We start from the raw sequence: 19,112 nt of genomic DNA, 5'->3' as shown, positions 1-19,112 counted from the left end.
CTGAATTCTTCCTGTAAAAATGTACTTTATTGTTGCTGCCCTCTGAACCAGGACTTGGGGCCTCAGAGGCACTACATGCAATTTCATTTTGGATGACCCGTAGGCTATCTGTTCCTGTGCACTGTTCTCTTTGCACCTGTTTGTTTCATTCCCCACTTTTGGGGCCCAGTGTCGTCATCCATGGAAGTAGAATTCCTTGAGCAACTGTTCAACACCCCTTCTTTTGGCTTTGCTATGTGACCATGTCCTCCTCCTATAGTTTTCACCAAAACATTTAGAAAAGGGATACATAAATATTGTCCAGGTTCCAATGGCAGAAAAGTAATATTTAATAAGGTGTAAAGTCATTTCCCCCCATCAAATTCCAAAGGAAATGTATTTGAAATGCAGCTGTCCTATAGCCTTCCTTTTTAAAATTACAGGGTTACATAATGTATTGTAACAGGTTTGCCCTTCCCCCACCAGTTTGTTTCCAGGGGCATGTGGGGGGCGGTTGAGAGGCTATGGGAATGAAAAGTGAAATAGTATTTTCTTGTGGTGTAGTGCCTGCCTGTAGTCAAGTGCTCGGCGAAACTTTTATATTGAATCTCTGGATGCATTTAAAAAGCTTTGTTTGGGTTATGGATAAAAGCTGGATCTTGTCAGATGCTGCCGGATCTAGACAATTTAATGTCCCAATCCCACAAATTCCACTGTCTATGTAGAAAATACAGTAAAACCTGCCAAGAGCAACCACTCAAGGGAGTTAGCATAAGAGGTTGCTTATAAGAGGTGTTTGCACACTGTAGAGCAATTGTGTTCAGTGGCCTCTGCAAAGTAGTCACTTGTGACAGGAGGCCTCTCTTCAAAGGTGGTCTCTTAGACAGGTCTTACTGTAGTGCAGCTACTCTGAGTACACCAAAAATATCTGAACCTAGTGCTTCCCAGAGCAATAGTGCTGCAAAATTCCAGCTGGAATGCTTCCTTTGGAGTATAAACTGCTATTGGAGAAACAATGTGGGTTACAAATATTAAGACCACACACAATTGGTCTTTCATATCACCCTCTCCTCATTCTGCTTCCCATTTTCCTGTGTCCTTGACTGTCTGAAGGGTGTGTCTCTTGTTCTTTCATTTGTTACTTACCCCCTTATGTTCTTTCTAGCAGAATCACTAGCATCCCCAGAATAATGCCATACTTAAGTATAGATATGCAGCACAACATAAAACAGGATAGATCCTCTGGTGTGGTGCAGTTCCTCTGTACCATACTGCTGAAAAAGTTTGGCCTTAGAGCCAACTTTTCAAGCCATAGGAGGATCACTCCAGTAAAAGAGGGATCCTTCAGGGATATAGAGCCAAAGGAGAGGCTCCTAGGCCATGCTACCTCCTGGCTGTCAGCATGTAGGATGTGGCTGGTGAAAATGGGTGTGGCTGGGCACATCATTCCACTCTGCTAGTCCCCACCAACTGTTGTTTTGGCTTCTTGGGGGCATTAGCAGCTGATGTAAATTTTGAGCAGTTCTCGGGCTGCTGTAACTCAGCAAAAGAGAACTGGCTCTATACTCAGTAGGACCTGGGTTAGAGGCATGCAGAAGTGAGTTTTACACCTTTGTACCTTTCCCCTGTCTTGACCTATGCTGTATGAAGTTCCCAACAGTATTTGGCCCAAAGTACATCTTGCTTGAACTTGTGCTAAGATACTGGTGCTGCTTAGTTAAGGTCACAAGTGGCACATGACTGATGGTGTGCAGCAGCGAGTTCATTTGAGTGACCAGTTTACCACATGTAAAAAATCTGAGGGTATGCTCCTTTGGCCTAAGGATAATTAGACTAGATATCTTTCATAGCCCATCAATGTCACTTTTGAACTGAATGGTAGGTTGACATTGATCGATGCAAAGCATCCTCTATGACCCGTGTTTCTAGCTATTCTAAGGGCCCTTTGGCTCAGAGAGTGATCCAGAGACAGAAAAAAGGAATTAAGCCTTCATACTGGTGGCATACAGACTAGAGCACTATTTCTGTCACAGGCATGAGACCAGTCTTGACCACTTTTCAGAATCCTGTAGATTACTCTGTAATATGGCATAGAATGATGATTCTGTTGAAGATATATCTTTACTTGGGAAAGGATTGTAATAATAAAATCTGACAAGAATGACAAGGTAAACTCTTTAAAGACTCACTGGGCAAAGAACTCTGAGAAGGAACTGGAACATCAAATGATACGCATTTTGGGTTATGTTATTTTATATGATACATATTATGAAAATTCTTCCATGTCTTGTCTTCTACTCCTTTCTATGTTTTTACTTTCTCTCCAATCCCTTTTTAGTACAAACATTCCTCATTCTGGACCTTCTGTTTCTTCCATGTGTTTTTTATTCTCTCCTCCTTCAGTGTCTTCTGAGATGAAAAGATTAAAAGTGAAAGTGTTCTATATGGGGAAACATCACAAGACTAGTTGAGGATTTCAACACCACTTCTCTTTTGCTTAAGCAGCTGTGTCACTTATTTTTTCCCTTTTTACATTCTTCAAAGGACATGACATTTGTGTTTTTGTATCTGTAGCTGTCCTTGAGTTATGAAATTTTAAATATTAATTTTTCAGTATTAAGTGTTTCTCAATAGTAAATATAAAAACTGGCTGTAGTATAAGTGTGTAAAAGATATGTGGGGTTTCTCTCTCTCTCTCTCTCTCTCTCTCTCTCTCTCTCTCTCTCTCTCTCTCTCTCTCTCTCTCTCGAGAGAGAGAGAGAGAGAGAGAGAGAGAGAGAGAATCTGAGCCAGGTTTTCACTACCAATACAGAGGAAGGCAGTTTGGTCCAATGATTATAGTATAAGACAGGAGATATGCATTCAGTTTCTAAGTCTACCACTCACTCATAATGTGAGTTTAGGCAAGTGATTTAAACTCCCTGTCCCTCAGTTTTTCTGTGTATAAAACAAGGTAATGATATCTCTGTAAATCACTATAAGACCTGGGAAATGAAATGCAACACAGTTGGGTTTTTTTTTAAAATACTAATTATTCATGTGCATGGATGCATGAAAAATCCTGTAAACCATCTAGAAAATAGCTCCCTAGTTCTTTTATTCTATAAAACACATTAATTGTTTGTTTGCCTGGCTGTGGGAGGGAATGTATCTGGGCTCTGGCCTTGCATTTTCTTTAACAAAATAAAATAAAATTATCCAGTCATTAGCAGACAAAATATTGGGATGTTTGGTTTGGATCTGGAGGTGGACGGATGGCTTCTTACTTGCAACAGCGGTCAAAGTCCTTGCTATGAGCCAATTTAAAAAAAAAAAATCCTATTAAAAGGTCATTTACCAGCAAGTGACTGCAAATGGAGCAGACACTGGAAAAAAAAACATTTAAAAAACAAAAAGGCCAATCCAAAACAGTCCCACCACACAATGTCAGTACCTTTTTGGGATTTCAGTTAGTTTCAGTCTATTGACTAGAAAGGACAGTTAATAATTCCATTAATATATGGTATGTGCAAACGTTTGTATACATATATAACTATCTGTTTTACAGGCAGTTAACAGTCTGAGGCTGTTAGGAAGTCCATATTTTTGTGTGCAGCTTTTATAGAAGTTTTTGAAAATTTGGCCCATAATGTAATTGCATCTCTTTTATTTTAATAATTGCTAATCAATTTGAAAGGGTATTTCTGCACTATTTTACTGCAGATAATGTGTTAAATTGGGGTCAAAACATATATGTAAAATATCCTTATTTTAACAGATCTCTCTCTCTCTCTCTTTTTTTAATTAGTTAGAGTTTCGTAGTATGGTTGTTACTGGAATCAATTGGTTTTCTCATTTTTTCTGTCAACTAGTCATGTGGCAGCCAGTCAGTGTAGAATTTTTATTCCGTTTGACTCTTTTCTCCTTTGCTTAGGGTCTGATTCTTGAAGTTAGTGGAGTTTTTTTTATTCCTACTCCTCACAGCTACTTCCAGCTTCTGTGAAGAACAGGTCAGAGACTTGAGCAGTGTCTCCACTGTAACAGTGTTCTCCAATACTATCATGGAATCTCTGAGCCTCCCTATAATATAATTCATTCAGCAAGCTCAGGGAAAGGCATGATGATTGTGAAGCTAATTTTTGCTGGGAGAGGGGAGCCATCAGGGACTGGGACTCTGGCTGAGTGTATAAGATTTACTGAAACTGAGGGATCTTCTGAGGAATCTGGAGTTTATAAATTCTGGTAGAATTGGCTGCAGTTGACTTCTGTAAGCTTCACAGAGAGCTGACGATGCTGCTATGTATTTCCCAGGCCTGCTGATTCACTTTTGTTTGCTGATGGGTTGGACTTTACTAGTTTCACTTCCTGCTACTCCCCAGCTCTGGTTCACTAATACCATATATGCTTGTGTAAATCTGTTCAATTTACATGTGGGTCACTGATTTTTCCCCCCCCATCCAAATAAGGGCGATTGATACTAAAGTATGTCAGGTAATATGATTCTTAGTCTTTTCTAAACACTTTCCCAAGAACTTTTATATTATAACCAATGTAGAGTTTTTTTTAATAGAAATTCCTAAAGTTTGATCAGATTGAGCTAAAGATATAAATAAATATACTCTGTATCTTGCATAAGAGGCCTGTGGTCCTAAATTCAGGGTTGATATGGAAAAAATCCATCTTTTGGCTATGTCTCCTCAGTTTTGGGAGGCTGAATGGGGTAGAGTTGGGGTGTCCAGACATAAGAGGTGGGTTGTGGGGGAAGAGACTTTAGACTATATTACGAGGAAAGAATGTGAGATGATGACATGGTCTTTGACCTAAGAGAGGGGCTGGGGAAGGACTTGCATCTCAGCTCAGATTAGTGTGAGTGTTCATATGCAGAATTTCTCTGGGATAGTGGAAGTCTATGGTCCATAGTGAGAGAGAGGTGGAAGTTGGTGATTGGGACTTAGGGGGCAGAGATAAAGTTAGTGTTGCAATCTTAGCTAACTATTTGAAGACTTTCTGACTTTTAAAGGTGTGTTGTTTTTTTTTTTAATTACTTTCTAATTTCCTAACTTGAAAAGAGTTTTTAAAAAATATAACTACAATACTAATGTTGTCTTGACTTAAGACGTCTACTGGTAACACTGTCTGAACTTTCCTAGTGGGATTTATGTAGTGAATAACTTTTTGTTTTAAAAGTAAAAGGAACTCCATTAAACAAAGACTGTATTTACTGTTACATAGCTATGTATTTATCATTGATTTAAAAAAAAATACAACCCCAGTATAAAAATTTTTACTTCATCATTATAATGCCTTTTTTTATTAATAGGTAAAATAACTGATGATAACAGTGCAATGCAATCTATTGATTCATAGATTTTTAAGGGCAGAGGGGACCATTAGATCATCTAGTCTGATCACCTGTATATCACAGCCCAGTTACCACTGTATTGAGCCTATTAACTTGTGTTTGACTGAAGAATACTTTCCAGAAAGGCAGCCAGTCTCAATTTGAAGACATCACGAGATGGAAAATCCACCACCTCTTGGTACTGTGTTCTAATGGTTAATCATTGTTAAAAAATTATGCCTAATTTCTTATTTTAATTTAAATGGCTTCAGCTTCCAGATATTGGTTCATTTTATGACTTTTTCTGCTAGATTAAATAATCCTTTAATATCTTTTAATTCTTTATTAAGTGAGTTCGTATCAGCTTTTCCATTATTTTGCCCAGGATTTGTCAAGCTAACTGACCTATAATTACCTGGGTCATCCCACTTGCCCTTTTTTAACATTAACACAATATTAGCAGACTTGCAGTCTTTTGGAATTTCCAAGGTATTTCAAGATTTATTAAGAATTAATGTTAGCAGGCCAGAGATCTCCTTGGTCATCTTTTTTATGACTCAGTAGTAAAAACCTTGAAAACAGTTTAACTTCTGTGCTGTTTTTCAGAATTGCAAGAACAACTCCACAAGTTATACTTCATAAGTTTCTGATACTTTGAAAGATTCTACAGATTTGGGAGAGATCTCACATATTTAAAATAGGAAATACAGGTGGAACAAGTATTCTCTCTCAAAATAGAAGAAATTTTAAAACTGCAAATGTATTTGGTTAGCTTGTGACACACCTCAAGCATAAGAACAGTTTTGTATTAACATTTTTTTTTGCATTTTGTACAGTGACCGTAAATAGCTGAATTATTGTCCTAGTAAAGCAATGTTTCTTTGAAAATGCTCTTTTAAAACAAAATTTTTAATTGAATTTAGTATTGATATTTTGTTTTTAATTTAATGAAATAAAGTCTATACTTCTAGTTTAACATGAAACAAGAGTACACCAGCAGCACTCTTTTTACTACAACCCTTGGTTTGCTTTCAAAGCTTTGGCTTGTTTTTCTAGGTTTCCATTTTTCTGCCGAGCTCTGTTTTTTAGAGATAAAGCGATCTTGGCAGCGTATGTCTTGTTGTATCTCTAATGTAACTAACTGGTATTTCAGATATGGAACCAGTGGAGAACTTGCAGACCACTGATATCAAAGGAAGCATAAAGTAAACTATTAAAAAATACATTCCTCTGAATTATACAGCTAGACTGTCAAAACTGTCATTTTGTATTGTTCAATAATTTATGGCTTCAAAAACATGAATTTAAAAAAAGTTTTCACTTCCTTTTTTAACGTGTTTGATAGAAGAGTTGCACTGTAGTAACAGAAACTGCAATATAATATATAGTGTAATCGATCCCTTATTTTGTCTTTATGTGGCAGGTTTTTATTTTTTCTGGGCAATTTCTTTGAAGGTGTGTGAGTAAATCTTTATTTAAAACTTGTATGTAGAAATAGCCTATTTTAAAACAGTTATATTTCCTGTGGTGTCCTCTCACTGTGGCTTATTATATTAAACATGGTAGTTTCACAGTTTCCTTATCTTGCCTCTCCTGATCTGTTTGTTGTATATCCACTTACTGTCTCTTGTCATATATTTGGGTCCTGATCCTGCAAAGATTTACACACATGATTTATGTTGTGTATTGTGTAGCTCCTTTGAAATCAGTAAGACTACCCACAGTGTGTAAATCTTTGCAGGATTACGGCCATGAAGCAGGGACTGTTGTTTTGTTGCGTGTGCAGTGCCTACCACTGATGGGGATCTCTAGGTGCTACCACAATGCAAATAACAACACTGTACAAAATTTTACTCAGACAGCATTTTATAGGATTGGATTTTCTAAAAACAGAGAAGGTTCAAGGTTGGATTGAAAGCCTTATTTTGAAAATATTGGTGTTTCAGATTATTGCAATTAGATAAATTATTTTAATGAACTAGTTGCTTTCCCACCATAAAACTTGAACCATTTATATAAATTTCAAAAATATTAAAACCACTTTGAGGAACAGAATTATAATTTACATATCATAATTTACAAATAATAGATTACATGAAGACTAATCTATTTGATATGTTGTTTCCAAGTTGAAGCAATTAACTGAATAGTGATGATCAAAATTGCAAATATGGTATAGTTGAGAATAAGCATCTTTAGAGATGCCACAGGAGAGACCATTGACAACTTCTGGTTGTTCTATGCAGATTGCTGATTCACTGTGACTAGGTTATCTTGTTTACTTTCCGACAGTAATTTCCGCAAAGGGCTAATTTGGTGTAAGTGTATACTTCCAGATTCTCTTCTGACCATGAAACAACTCATAAATAAATGTGTGGATAGTCTTCTGGTTATGCTGTTGACGTGTATTTCTCTTTTGTAGCTGTTGTGTACAGCATTTGTCCAGACATTCTCCCATCTTTTATGGCTTGTACCAGAACAATGTTTTCTTTGTCAGTTTTTTTCAAAGACTTTTCACAAATAAAATTAGAGAATAGCAACAACAGGACTAACACGTTTTATCAAAGGTACATTGTATATTCTGCAGCATTCTTGCTGCAGTCCATTTTGCCCTTCCCTTTTTTGCAGATGGGGACAGATAATGAACTTTACAAACAAACAAAGGAAGCAAACAAACAAAAACCCTTTAAATGAATCATTATTTAAAAAAAAAACAAAAAACAAAAAAACTTTACATAAAAAACAAGTGTTCAGCACCTCCTCCCTCACAGTTCTCTGGAAAAGTAGAGTCCCAGAATTGTGTTCTGGAGGATTTAGGATTTTCCTTGAGATTGTGTGATGTTTGTTCAGATTAAACTCAACATGGCAAAGTGGCCAATTTGCAAAGTAACAGTTATAAAAGTTCCAAAGACCAAGATGTAGTATCTTGATAAGTAAGGGTAATCTCAACCATTTTAGATTTTGTCTACACGAGAGTGCTTATAGCAGCGTAGCTGTAAGATCTTTAGTGTAGCTGCTCTATGCTGACAAAGGAGAGCTCTCCCATCGATATAATTAATCCACCCCCAACAAGCAACATTAGTTACATCTCCCGCCAACATAGCACTGTCCACCTGGCGCTTGTGTCGGTGTAATTTATGTCGTTCAGGGTTGTGTTTTTTCAAACCCCTGAGCGACATAATTTATATCAACATAAGTGGCAGTGTAGACTTAGTGTCAGACTGGTTGTAGAAACTAAGGATATGTCTACACAGCATTTTGGAGCAAGCCTCTGAGTCTGGGTTGACAGACTTGGGCTAGCTGGGCTCGCACTAGTGCTCTGAAATATCTGTGTAGACAGGTTTGAAGTTGCAGTTTGCTGTGAACCCCACCTCCTCCTCAGGCCTCAGAGCCCAAGGCGCACAACTTCAAACGAAGTCTGCCCCGCTAATTTTAGATCACTAGCATGAGTCCTGGAAGCCCAAGCGTGTTGCTCCAAAATGCTGTGTAGCCATTACATAAGGGGTGCTGCAAGGACAGGTCACAATCTAGATGGTAGGCCTATATGATTATGTCTTAATATCTGTACCATGACCATGTACATCTCTCCACCCTGGTTACTGTAATCCCTGATCTCTGACTGAATTTTTTTCTTAGAATTTCCAGACAGTTTGCCAGCAGTAAGAACCTCATACCTCCTTAGCTTTTCACTTTCACTCGCTTTAATTGGCTGAAGTTAGTAGGCTCAACACTGACATCAATGAGAAGGGAATGATACCAAAAAGCAAAGGGGACTGGAGTTTATAAGATATAGAACACATTTATTTTAAACACTGTTTAAACACTTCTTGACTCGTGTTCTTCCTTTCTTCCCACTCTTCCCCCTCCCACACCCCCTTTCTATTCCTGTGTAGGCCAGCAAGATTCTTATGCTCAAATAACTCTTTACCCTTTGGGTTTACACTGGTTGAATCTTAGACACATGCTCCTAATTAATTTTGAAACCCCATGTAAATTCAAATATGACAGGTATTCTGGAGACTGTGGCTTTGCTGACCCATAGAGAGAAGTGGCAAGTATGGGAAAATTAGATAATAGGGAAAGAAGGAGGGAAATCAGGAGAGGGAGAGAAAAAGAGATGATAAAATGAAGAAAGAAAGGCCAAAAAGGATTTAACTTCAAAACAGTATATACAAGTTTTGAAAAATTTACTAGCCACTAGAGCACTAGGCCTATTATCCACAGGTAGATATGAAAGATAAGAAACAGTTTCTCCAGCTGGAGTGAAGAAGGGGAATGGCTACCAGGATATAGACAGTGGACCCTGCTTGAGAGCTCCATATTTTGTATTGTCATCTGGCCACTAGGTGTCTTTTTTTATAAAGTCAAAGCTCTGTTCCACTCCACTCTAGCAGCTGGAAGAGAGAGGGAACTTTTCTGAAGGTCTGTTACCCCTCCATAGATTCCTGACCACTGTACAGGAGTGGGTCTCTGCTACTCTCCACTTCTTCCACATCTTATGGGCTACAGTGGATGGGGAGGATCTCTTCTAGCTCCCTCATCCTCAGAACCTCCTGGCTGCTGTGAAGCAAAGGCAAGTCTCCACTACTCTTCCCCCTCCTTCACCCAGTCTCTGGTTTTTGGATAATCCCAGTGCTAACCATCATGCCTCTGCAGCCCATAGGGTTATTAACAGCAGCCGTGAAAGTGACCCATGTCTTTTAAATATCACACTGCTGCTTGGCAAAGTTCTGAGCAGCGGCAGAGTTCCTGGAGCTGTGTGGCTGCAGGCTTGGAAAAAAAAGTACGGCAGAGCCTACCCTTGGTCCACATTTGGAAGACTGTTTCCATAACCATAGGGCTAGGAAACGAATTTCATAATTTGAAAGCTTAAATTCTGCAGAAATTGCTAATGTAGGTCCCATCTCTTAGCAGGGTCAGCTTCCTGTTCACATGGGATGGATAGACAAATTAACTTTACAAGCCTTGACTGTATCTGAGGAACTTGATGGTACATGTGGTGGTGGTGGTGGTTGTAGTGTGGTGGTTCTTTTCTTTTACATTTTGAATATTCAATTTAGCATGCTAGTATAATAATAACTTGAGTTAATAGCTCTCTTATGGAGCTGGTTGAAATCTTTTTGCCTCAATATTTTTTCAATGAAAAATGGCTTTTTCATGGAAATGTTCACTTTGATCAAAATTCTGTGTTCCCCCTGCCCAAAAAAAGATAAATTTTGTAAATTTTTCTATACATTTTTGGTGGTTTGATTAAACAAAAATTCTGTTTTATATTGAAAATAGTCAACAAAACTTAATATAAACATAAAAATAATTGGCATTTTTGACCATTTCTAGTTCTCTGTTTATTCACTCTGCTTAGTTAATAACCTCATAGGTGTCTGAGATAATTCAACCTAAAATAAATTTATTTCCTTATGTGCAGGAAGTATTGTTGTAATGTATGTTAAAAGCAGTCTTTGAAGTTGAAGGGTTTTTTTTATGTTTTTAAAGCTCTGAGCACTCCAGTTTATCTCACTAATACCCTCCATTATCAGTGCCTCTAGAGTAGTGGTTCTCACAACAATTTTTTTGGTGGCCTCTTGCTGGTGGCCGCATTAACAATTTTTCCTGATATACTCAGTTAACATTAGGAAAATCAAAAACATGCACATATACATGTCCAAATAATAAGTTCTGGGTTTTGATTAATCAATTATGTGGATCAGAATATTAGCAAAAGTTCAGGAGCTCTTTGAATGGAAAGGCTGTCTCACTTGCCCCACTCACCTTTCAGGTGAGAAAAGTGAGTGGGGTGCATGAAGAACTGCAGCTCCTGCCAGGAGGCTGGAGGGAGTTACTTGTTCTTCCTTGCAGAGCAGCCAGTCTGGCTACATGTGCAGCAACTGCCCTGAGCCACCTGGCAGGAGGCAGTGAGGGGGCTGCTTTTGGGGAGAAGAACTGCAGCTTAGGGAGGGGATGCTGGGGGTCACTTGCACGGTTGCACGGAGGGGAGGATGAGTGGGTGAATGCAAGGACCCTGGAGGCAATCCAGCGGCTGGCAGTGAGGGAGGGAGGAAAGGGGTGGGTGCCGGAAAGGCAGGGAGGGAAGCAATGGAAGTTGGGACCCGGAGGCATTGGCGTGGCAGGCGGGGGCGGAGGGGTGAGTAGATGAATTCAAGGAAGGAGGCCGATCCTGGAAACAATCGAGCAATTCATCCACCTGGCAGGGAAGAAAGGGGGGTGGATGTCAGGAAGGGAAGGGGGTGGGAGTCTGCACCCCAGCGACTGATACAGCCGGGGGTAGGGGTGGATGTCGGGAAGGCAGGGAGGGAAGGGGTGGAAGTCGGGACCCCAGGCACTGGCAGGCAGGCAGGCAGTGGCTGGCAGGGAGCGGTGCGGACCCCAAAGCAGACACGTGGGGGTGGGGGTCACTTACCTTGGCACTGCAGTCCGGTGGCGGAAGGTGCTTCTGGGAGCCAAGGGCCTGGGTTTATTCACCCTGCTGGGGCTGCTTCCAAGAAGTCCCGGCTTGTGGTCAGGTAAAACCTGGCAGGGCAGGTGGATCCTTGCCCCTCCCTCCCCAGCTGCTCGTGGCCGCACAGAAACCCCCTGGTGGCCGCATTTGAGAACCGTTGCTCTAGAGACCAGTACCAGGGCAAATAATGTATTGCTCAAATTGAGCGGCTATACTATAGGATATCTGTATTTTCCTCCAGACTCTACTGCAGGGATTTCCCAAGAGCGCAGCCCTCAGGAAAGTGTGATATTGTAACACTTCCAGAACATTACTGCATTTAGAGTTCCATGTGTAATAAGAACACTTGATACCTGCTAGTGCCTTTGCCTACTTTTTAGATGAGTTGCAACAGGTGCTATATCTACTGGAATGCTGCCCTTTACTTTGTGTCAGTATACAGTATACCCAGAAGCCTTAAACCATCCTGAATGGTTTAAGTTGCTGGATTTAAAACAAAACAAAAAAATTTCAGGAAAACTAGAAAACGAGTCTTGAATTGATTTAATACTTAGTAGTGTTGCATGTTACCCACCTAGCACAGTATCTGATGAGAACATTCTTCATGGTCCTTTCTTTCCTTAATTTAATATCAGCGTTTCTCTGGATGATTGATGTATCTAGAACACGGTCTTTCCTAGAAACAAGCAGGGGTGCTGGGACAATTTTTATGGTGGGGGTGTTGAGAGCCACTGAACCCTGTATACAGCCAAACTGAAAACCCTGTATATCAGCGGTGGCCAACCAGTCAGAGACAAAGAGCCAAAAAATAGCTATAGATACCGCAAAGAGCCAATTCGCGCTGATCCGTCCTTTTCGGTGGCAGCTTGTCAATTTCACTTTGGCGCCCCATACAATGCGCAGAGCAAAGAGCCGCATGCAAAGAGCGGCTCGCGAGCTGCATTTGTATGAGCAAAGAGCCGCATGCGGCTTACGAGCCATGGGTTGGCCACCCCTGCTGTATATAATGGGAACCATTTCAAACCAGAGGGTGTGGAAGCACCTCTAGTTCAGTACATATGGAAACAGCCTGCTGGGCTTTCACGGTCTATGGTTCCATTTCCTTTAAGAACTTTGAAATTACTGGTTTTCGTTCCTAATCAGAACAAAACCAATTTCAAAATATTGAAATCTTCTTGAAACCAAATTCATTACTTTTCTCTGCCCAGCTTTAGCCACCTGTTTCACATAAACAGGCAGGGGCAGAATCAAAACTGTTTCCTTGAACAAAGCTTTATGTCTGTTGCAAAAGGCCTGTGTAGACCCTATTGTATTCATCACTTGAAAACTGCATGTGATTACCATATTCACTCATGTAGGTTAAAGACAATCTTCATCTGGCAGTGATTTTAGTCTTTTGGCAATAGAGCAAAGAACATCATTTTCCTTCTGCAGCTTCTTGTTGCCTGCTGCATCCAGGTGTTGGTGCATCCCTGCATTACATAATAGTTATATGGTTGAGCTGAAGAAAATGTATTGCTGAGCACTTAATTCTTTGAGATTTGCTTCTTGCATGATAGGTCGTTTTCCGTGTGGCAGTGACTTCAGCTTGCAGAGTGACCGACCTTTGTATCCTAGTGGCTGATCTACCTTATACTAAGTATTACAAGGATAAAATGGTGCTTCAAATATGTTGTGAATTTGTTACACAAGTGGTGGAGTTTCAACTTAATAAATTATTCTACTAACCTCCTCCCCACCTCCCACCTGTATGCTCATTTTGGCAAGGATATTTTCCCAGACACTGGATGTGAAAATATCCCTAGGCTTTTATTTGGAGTGGACTAAAAGCCTTTAAAAAGCGCACCCAGCTTTTTATGTCTTTTGACATCCATGTTGTACTATAGGTTATGGGGTTACCAAGAGAACCATGTACTAAATGGCTGTTTGGTTGCATCTCTCAATGGTACAGCATGGCATGCTTGAAGGTTGTGTCAAGGTTTATTCAATTTAGGGCTGAACAGCTTCAGTGGGTAGTGTCAGATCTGTCTATATGTGGGTGACTTTAAAATTGGCTCTATGGTTTTCTTTTTACACATTTAGAAAAGCATTATTGGTTGGATCTGATATTCGATCAGATTCAAGATTTAGACTGCTTAGATGGTAGCACAGATTCCAGCTAACATGCCAGAGCGCTCTCTCCTGGTAGTTTTGTTTGCTTTGGGATGTCTCTCTATATAAATTGCCCAACTCCTTAGAAATTTTTGAGGTTTATTAATTTTCCTTTATATCACCATGTGAAGAAGTAGCTTAACCCATACAATGTTTGGGTGGGGAAGGGGAGTTGACTTGTTTGTTTTTTTCTGCTTTCAAAACATATTAGCCTCATGCACCAGGACACTGTGACAGGCAGTTGTAATCCTTTTTTACATTCATTTCGGAAGCCTCCTGGAGCTTTTCAGTCTGCAGCAGTGGGAATCCATACATGTAGATGTATTTGAAGATAGGAAAATTCCTTAGCTGTAATTCTTGTTCTCATGAGTTACACATCTTAGTGTGCTATATCCCACCTACCACCCTCCCTTCTGTAATTTTCCTGTATATATTTTTTTCTATATGTTATTAACTGGCTTGTATCGGAGCAGCTGTCCCATACTTTAGAAAGGAACTGACCTTAGAATGCCAGGGACAATTTAAGGTTGCTGATGAAGAGGGTGCACAGAATTGTTCAACCTTAAGTCATGAGCCCTATGGTCTCATGCAGATATCATGGATCCAAAAGATGACCCACTTGTGATGTGTGTCTTCAGAGAATGAAGCTCACAGATAAAAGTTTCTTTTCTCTCACTGTAGGCAAATATAATTAAACACAAAGTATCTTTTTAGAAAGGTAAAGAGGATTAATCCTATTTTCCAAGTGATTTTAAAATGAGAACATTGGAATTTAAGTGCATATTAGACTGCCTATCAGTTACATGTCTTTTTAAAAAAAATAAAAAATAAAATCCAAATGCACACAACACTGTGACTAGGAAGGCTATTTGAATTGATCCACAAAACTGTGTTCATGGTGACAGAGAGAAATCGAAATCCACCCGCATTATCTGTTTATTAAATCTGTATGTATCTGTTTGCATTATATGATAACCAGATGTTAGTTCACATTTGCAGTTAGTTCACATAGTGTGGGTGTACATGCTGTGTAGGTTAGTGATTGGTATGCATGGTAGAATACAGGAGTGTGAGCAGAACAATCTAAAAACGATCAGAGTAGAGAAAATGAGATCAAATCCCTTCTTCCACTAGACAATGCTTTGGAGAGTTTTAAAGCCAATTTTTCTTGTTCTGATAAAGTCCCCATTAAAGCCAGTGGGAATTTTACTTGAGGAAGGACAGCCTGCTTTAACACTTAGTGCAGAAGAGGATTAACAAAGTCAAGGACAGATGAAGACTGTTAAAAACTTCGGAGTTCGTATTCATGCTTGCTAGTACAGATTCAGCTACCAGCTAGTAAGCCTCTGGCCCCCAGTCCCACAGCCCCCAAACACACAATCCCCAACAGAATGCACTGTAAGCAAACCAAAAGAAAAACCAGACAGACAAGCTCACTCACGCTCAAAATTAGTGCTCACTCCTTCTTCAGCAGGGGATTTTCCTCCTTCCTTCTCAAAAGTAGGCTTATTCAGAAAGAACGGTGTCATAATTCTGATTTACAGAAGTCCTTCTGATATCAGTCTCTGAAGAGAAAGCAAGCAGGTCTCTTTAGGCAGACTGTCTTTGCTGGGAAAAGCACAGTGAAGGCGGGGACCTGCAGCGTGAACATACCTTGGGCAGAAGGGAAAGAGACATGGGTCTCCATCCAAGAAAGGCAACAGCTGGGGAGCTGGAAGCCTGAGCGTGGGTGCCCTTGCTGGACTGTTGAGGAGAAATACAGGTAGGGTGACCAGATGTTCCGATTTTATAGGGACAATCCTGATATTTGGGACTTTGTCTTGTATAGGTGCTTATTACTCCCCCATCCCCATCTCAATTTTTTTACATTTGCTATCTGGTCACTGTAAACACAGGTGCAGTTGTCCTAAATTGTGACAGAGCACAGCTGGCTTTACCCTGCCTCCCCAGACAATTTCAATGTACAATGTCGCTTATGCCAGGGCTCTACAAATTTGTTTTGGAGCTAGGAGCCAGCCCAAAAATTAAGGAGCCAGACTACGTGGGCTCAGCAGTGGAGCATCCTGGCCGGAGCGCAGCAGCTGCTCTTCCCTCCCGGCCCTGCCCCTTCCCCCCGCCCCTCTCCCACAACGTGGGCCCAATGGCAGGCGCCCTGGCTGGAGCACGGCAGCTGCAGCGCTCCCGCCTCGTAGTCCTGCCACATGGGTGCAGTAGCACCCTGGCCAGAGCATGGCAGCCACTCCCCCTGAATTAATAGTAGGCGCCAGACTTAAATTTCTAGGTGCCATGGCAACCTGGCGCCCGGGGTTTTTCGAGTCCTGGCTTATGCAGTGCTGTAAGAAGGCTAGGAACCAGTCAAGATACACAGAGTAAGAATACTGAGTGAAAGGCATGAGGGGGAAAAGTTCATTGGGGAAAATATAGTATCTTTAGAACAGAAAATGAATGACAACAGAGCACTTTGTCATCCCTGGTCAGCCACTTTCCATACTTGGTGGCTTCAGTTTGTGACCTCAGTATTCTTCCTGGAACCTGAGTATACAATTAATGGTTCTGACAGTTCTACGTTACTTTTCTTCAGGCCTGTGGTGTGCTTGGAATGTGCAGGTAGTACATGAATAATAGGCTTGTCTTTCTTGTGGCAGGGGTATTGAGTCTAATACAAAGCCTGATCCAAATCCAACACCGTTGAAATTGATGAAAAGTCTCCCATTGACTTCACTGGGCTCTGGATGAGAACCTAAATGATTTACTGGACAGTGGTTATTGGGGAATTGCCTAGGGATACTCACAAAAGCCTCTGTAGTATAGATAAATGTTATGTTGAGGTCCTGAAGCAGATGTTTGAGGCAGGAACATTCAACACTCACTAAGTAGAAAGCTTGTCTGAGCAGTGAATTCCTTTCCCTCAGGAGGGCCAGACAAATCTCCTCTGGACTGGAACAATGGAATAGATAGACAGCAGGTAGTTTGCACTGTGGAACCTTTACAACCATTACCATTTTTTCCTCTCTCCTCACAGGGGAGAGAGATCTGGCTGGAGGGCCATCAGAATCAAGCAAAAGGCTGCAGAAACTTCTCTCTTTCTGAGCTCTGTCTCTGTTCCCTACAGTCTTCACTTCCCCCCTGTGGTCTCCCTTTTGTTTGCTCAGTTTTACTCTCTCTTCCTGGAGGAATAGGAAGAGCAATAGTTAGCAAGAGGATATGTTTCACTTTTGATGAACAATTTGTACTGCTGCACGGGACTAAAATGTTTAGTGACGCACTGGCTATGCTTAGTATTTTCCTCAGGAGTAAGACTATCCAAAAAGGGGTGTTACAGAAGGCTGCAAAAATGTTATGTAAAAAGGTGCCAGTACAGACGTGGCTGAAATGTCCTATTCTATTCCTACACACTACAGGGCCTGTGATGTTAACCTTCCAAATGTAATGAAGGAAAGGTTTGATGTAATTGAAATGGGAATGAATATTTTGATCGTCAGTGGAACATACTACGTGCAAAGTGCATAGGTATGTTTGTTTTTTTTAAATGCTTTTTCTTCTGTTTGTCGTCTCTTCCAGTAATTCTGTCCAACCATCTTTTTTTTTTTTTTTTTTTTTTAAATAATTATTCCAATAAATATTAGTCATAAAGTATGTCGCAAAAATTTAATGTAAAATACAGGTATTTATTTTGTAACAATACAGAAAAACATGAGCAGTACATTGCGTACATGACTTAGATTGCATACAGACAACAGAGTCTACTATACTGTGTGACAAGTGTTTTGTTAGGGCTGAGTTCTTTGCATACAAGTGCCAAATAGACGCAGGGTAATATGTAAATAAGTAAAATCTGTAATTAGCATAGAAGATATTGTGGATTCAGATGGGTCACTTTAAAACCCAAACCAAACATAGATGTAAATACTTGAATGATGATGCTCTAAATATCTGCAAACAGCTACAGATACCTTATATTTAAATGTGTTTCTACTGCAGATGCATAATATTCCAAATAATAACAACAAATAATGCTTGTTTGCCTGTCTTTATATGGCTTCCCATGTATACCAGCAGCAAGTGGATATCTTACGATGAACTCAGTAAAAGGAATCCCCTGGTTTCACTCATGTTTTGTATGCCACTTTTTTCAAGTGGTAAAAGATACTGAAAGTCCATGAACCATTTGTTGCAGTGAGAGAATGTTCTGATTTTGAGTCTCCAAAGTATGTATGTTCAGTTTCACGATTAGGTTGTCCGAGATGCATCTAAAGTAAATGTTCCAGAAGGTCAAATGTTTTTTCTATATCAGTTACAGGTGACCTCTGGAAGGGGAAAAATGGAAGGGTTTTCTTCCCCCTCCCCCCCGCCTTCAGTTTGTATTGTTATGAAATATAAAGCTGGTCTGAAAGATGTTTTTATTTTTGTTTTCCTGCTTGTATTTTATCTTACAGCAGTCAGGAATGTCAAATTTTGTAATCCTTGTCCTTGCTTGAGGCCTCATTGGAGGACCCAGTGATGTGGATTGGGAGTTTTCTTCACCTTTAATTTAAATGGTGTGATACTGAATCCTGACCACTGATCTCTTCTTTCAGTTATTTGTTGGGTGTTCAAGCTGAATAGATGTTGACAAAACAAAAGAAAAGCATAGTTTTAAATGTCTGACTAAAAATTCCTGCCCCTCTAAATTAAACAGATTTCACATACATGGTTTCTCTGTTGTTATCATCCTCTAATTCTCCTGTAGTCTATGGAGACTTCCCTGTAGAACAGGGTAGTAGAAAAGACCTAAATTCCCAGTTTTTTTTTTTTTTTTAAAAAGCCTTTCAGGCTACTTGTATAGATGGCAAAGAAGAAAAAAAAGGTGCATTGCTTTCCCTTGTCATGTCATCTCTAAAACAAATTATTTGTTTGCAAATCCTTGTGAAACATACAATATGTTTTGAAGAATGGGCAAGTATTGTTTACATTTGAATTATCAGACACAATCCTGATTTTAAATTTAAATGAGATTAGAAACTATCTGTGCCATTCTGTAGGCAAGAGGGCAGATCTTCATGTGCACAAGAGCAAAGCTTGGCATGCCTGGAGTGGAGTGAGGCAGAGATGTCTTTCTGTCTCTCTTCTATCTTGGGGGCATTATAGGGTAAGTTTAGCCCATGGCACAAGTTAGAGATGCCTGAGGGCTGTACAGTGGGCCTTACTGCTAGCCTATGATCACCT

General features: G+C 40.1%; 1 protein-coding gene across 3 annotated transcripts in view; it reads left to right on the top strand.

Annotated features, from left to right (window-relative positions):
- Positions 1-19,112, top strand: part of JAK2 (Janus kinase 2) — a 153,759-nt gene that overhangs the window by 34,661 nt on the left and 99,986 nt on the right. Inside the window, exon 1 of one of the 3 annotated variants that reach the window (XM_067543051.1) lies at positions 17,168-17,417. The exons of the other annotated variants lie outside the window; for them this stretch is intronic. The gene's annotated coding sequence lies outside the window, so the exon portion shown is untranslated. Of the gene's footprint in view, positions 1-17,167; positions 17,418-19,112 lie in introns of those variants that run through there. 3 annotated transcript variants of the gene reach the window in all.

Source organism: Emydura macquarii, unplaced genomic scaffold (genome assembly GCF_026122565.2).
Source record: "Emydura macquarii macquarii isolate MOO-44397 ecotype Brisbane River unplaced genomic scaffold, CSIRO-AGI_Emac_v2 contig_767, whole genome shotgun sequence".
Classification (NCBI taxonomy): Eukaryota; Metazoa; Chordata; order Testudines; family Chelidae; genus Emydura; species Emydura macquarii.
Note: the sequence above shows the minus strand (reverse complement) of the source record. Positions and strands in the feature narration are given on the sequence as shown.